The sequence below is a fragment of the Vigna angularis genome, chromosome 4, assembly GCF_016808095.1.
Source record: "Vigna angularis cultivar LongXiaoDou No.4 chromosome 4, ASM1680809v1, whole genome shotgun sequence".
Classification (NCBI taxonomy): Eukaryota; Viridiplantae; Streptophyta; class Magnoliopsida; order Fabales; family Fabaceae; genus Vigna; species Vigna angularis.
This window is the reverse complement of record NC_068973.1, coordinates 28766970-28770675: the sequence shown is the minus strand read 5'-3', so window position 1 is coordinate 28770675 and position 3706 is coordinate 28766970.

The following is a 3706-nucleotide window of genomic DNA, read 5'->3' as shown; positions in this document are numbered from 1 at the left end:
AGTTATAGAATTTTTAATAACTTAATTACAAGAATTTAATTAATTTAATTATAATATCAATTGTTAATAGACTTAATTTTAGAATAATAATTTGGATTCTGTCATTTTTTTCGTTTGAGCAAAATGTTTATAGATGCTTAGATTGGTTTAAAAATCATAAAAAAAATTGAGGTTGACCTTTAGTGAAGATATCAATTATCTGATCTAGTGGTGAGAAGAAAAATAAAGAATTCATGTCTAACCACACACTCTCTTTTTTCAAATAAAGTGAATATTTATCTTTGTTAGGATATTTATCCTATTTTATCATCATTATAGTGTGTCAAGGGTTACCCTATTTATCATGATTATATTATGTCTAGGATTACCCTATTTATCATGATTATATTGTGTCTAGGGTTACCCTATTTATCATGTATTTGTGTATCAATTTATTCTTATAAATAGAAGATTGTGAGAGGGATCAATCAAGCCCTCTAGAATTATTTTACAGTTTCAATCTTAAGTTGGTATCAGAGCGGGTCGATCCCGCTCTGGTTTCTGTCTCGTAATATATATTTGTCCAGCGCCACAGTTCTTTGTCGCCCGCCGCTGCCCGCCGCCGGCCACCGTCAACCGTCGGCCACCGTCCGGCCACCGTCACCGCCGGCCACCGTCGTCCATCACTGTCAAAGTTTCCTTCGTCTAAACCCTTAGGGTTTTCTTGTTCTTCGTTAGTACTATTCGTCTTCTTCAGAAATGGCGTCTGGCAGTACTCTTTCCTTCTCTGGAAGTCCATCAATTACCTCCGAGAAGCTAAATGGAAAAAATTATCTATCATGGTCTGCTGCCGTTGAAATGTGGTTCCTTGGCCAAGTGCATTATGACCACCTTGAGCGAGATGGAAGCCATGTGCCTACTGAAAAAGCTGATCAGTGGAAACAAGCAGATTTCCAGTTGTGTGCCCTGTTATGGCAATCAGTGGAACCCAAACTTTTTGTATCTTTGAGGGCTTTCAAAACTTGTCACTCCTTTTGGAAGAAAGCCCAAAGCATTTATGCCAACGATATTCAACGTCTCTATGACACTACGAATAAACTTGCATCTCTTAAAATGGCAGACCATGATATGGTGTCCTTCATGACTGAAGCCCAATCTGCTGTCGAAGAACTTAGGATGTTTTTGGAAGTAGATCCATTAGAGGATATAAAAAAGAAACTAGACAAATTCTACATGGTGTTGATCCTTCGTGCCCTACATCCCGATTTTGATCATCTCAGAGATCAACTTCTAACTAGTCATGAGGTCCCCTCTATGGAAACATTGACCACTCGCCTTCTGCGTGTCCCGGTATCTCAAACTCAAGAAGCGCATGAACTAGTGGAACCATCTGTCATGGTTGCCACACGAGGAAGAGGAGGACGTGGCACTAGAGGAGGAGGACGAGGAGGTCGGGGACGTACTCAATGCACATATTGTAAAAGGATGGGTCATACTCAAGAGAATTGCTACTCCTTACATGGTTTCCCTTCCAAAACCGCCAATATTTCGAAGACTGAAACTTCCACTTTGAAAACTGAAACCTCTACTTCTATGTTTTCTGAGGATGAATATCAAGAGTATTTAAGGTTAAAGTCTAACAGCTTGGCACAACCATCTCAATCTCCCAATACATCAACAGCCTGCATTTCTCAATCTATGGAATGTCAAAATTCATGGGTAATTGACTCAGGTGCTTCTGATCACATTTCTGGTAATACCTCTTTGTTCTCATCTATTTCCTTTCGAGAAAAACCTCATTTCATAACCCTTGCAAATGGATCTAAAACTTCTTCCAAAGGAGTCGGTCATGTTTCTTTGTCTCCCTCCCTCAATCTCAACTCAGTCCTTTTTGTCCCTAATTGTCCTTTTAATTTAATTTCCTTAAGCCAGTTGACTAAAATGTTAAATTGTTCAATAACCTTTGATCATAAATCTTTTGTTATACAAGAGCGTGGTTCGGGGAGACAGATTGGAGAAGGATATGAAGCTGGCGGATTATACCATTTTGGATCTCGTCCAAGGGTGTCTTGTGTTGCTGCTCTTAATCCTAAAGTGCTACATGATCGACTTGGCCATCCTCATTTGTCCAAATTAAAAAAGATGTGTCCTGAACTTAGTGGTCTCCAAACCTTAGAATGTGAGTCATGTCAATTAGGAAAACATGTTAGATCTTCCTTTCCTAAAAGGTCTCAATCAATATGTAATTCTAGTTTTTCCATCATCCATTCTGATATATGGGGACCTAGTCGTATCTCCTCCTTTGGTTATAGATATTTTGTTACCTTTATTGATGAATATTCAAGATGTACTTGGGTTTATCTTATGAAAAATCGTTCTGAATTGTTAGCTATCTTTACATCCTTTTTGAATGAAATCAAGAATCAATTTGGTCAAGTAATCAAAATATTAAGAAGTGATAATGCCAAAGAGTATTTTTCATCCTCCTTTTCTGCCATCTTGAGTTCCCATGGTATCTTACATCAGTCTACTTGTCCTCATACACCACAACAAAATGGTATAGCAGAACGAAAAAATAGACACTTGGTTGAAACTGCTCGTACCCTTTTGCTTGGTGCCCATATTCCTGTCCATCACTGGGGGGATGCCATCTTAACTGCCTGTTATCTTATTAATAGGATGCCCTCCTCCTCTCTTGATAATAAAGTCCCTTTCTCCATTTTGTTTCCTAATGATCCTCTCTTTCATACATCTCCCCGAGTGTTTGGCTGTGTATGTTTTGTTCATGACATGTCTCCAGGTCTAGACAAACTCTCCGCTCGCGCTCTCAAATGTGTCTTCTTAGGCTATTCTCGACTTCAAAAAGGATATCGGTGTTACTCTCCTGAAACTAAGAAGTATTACATGTCTGCCAATGTCACATTCTTTGAACAGACTCCTTACTTCTCTCTATCTGTTCAGGATGTTTCTATCCTCCAGCAGGTCCTTCCTATTCCAATGGTTGAGTCAAATAGCTCCACTGTCTCTGTCATGATCACAATCCTTCTACACCTGTTTCTCCACATACTGAGATCATCCCACACAGGGCCCCAATGGATAGTCCACCTCCCCAAGACAATGGTGAATCTCCTACTTCAGATTCTTCTCCCTCGTCACCTCCTCCCACGCCTCCTGGTGCAAATGATTCAGCATGGCCTATTGCCCTCAGAAAAGGTACTCGTTCCACTCGGAACCCTCATCCCATTTATAATTTTCTAAGCTATCATCGATTGTCGCCCTCCTATTTTTCTCTTTTATCCTCAGTGTCCTCTGTTGTTATACCCAAGAATGTGAAAGAAGCACTTGATCATCCTGGATGGCGGCAAGCTATGATTGCAGAAATGCAGGCTCTTGACCACAGTAATACTTGGGAGCTGGTGCCCCTTCCCCCAGGAAAAAAGGCGGTTGGTTGTCGATGAGTGTATGCAGTTAAAGTTGGCCCTGATGGTGAAATTGATCGGCTCAAAGCTCGGCTTGTTGCAAAAGGTTACACTCAGGTTTATGGTCTTGATTATTGTGACACTTTCTCTCCTGTAGCCAAGATGACTACTATTCGTCTCTTCTTTGCCATGGCAGCCATTCGTCACTGGCCACTTCATCAATTGGATATCAAGAATGCCTTCCTACATGGTGATCTTGAGGAAGAAGTTTATATGGAGCAACCTCCAGGGTTTGTTGCTCAGGGGGA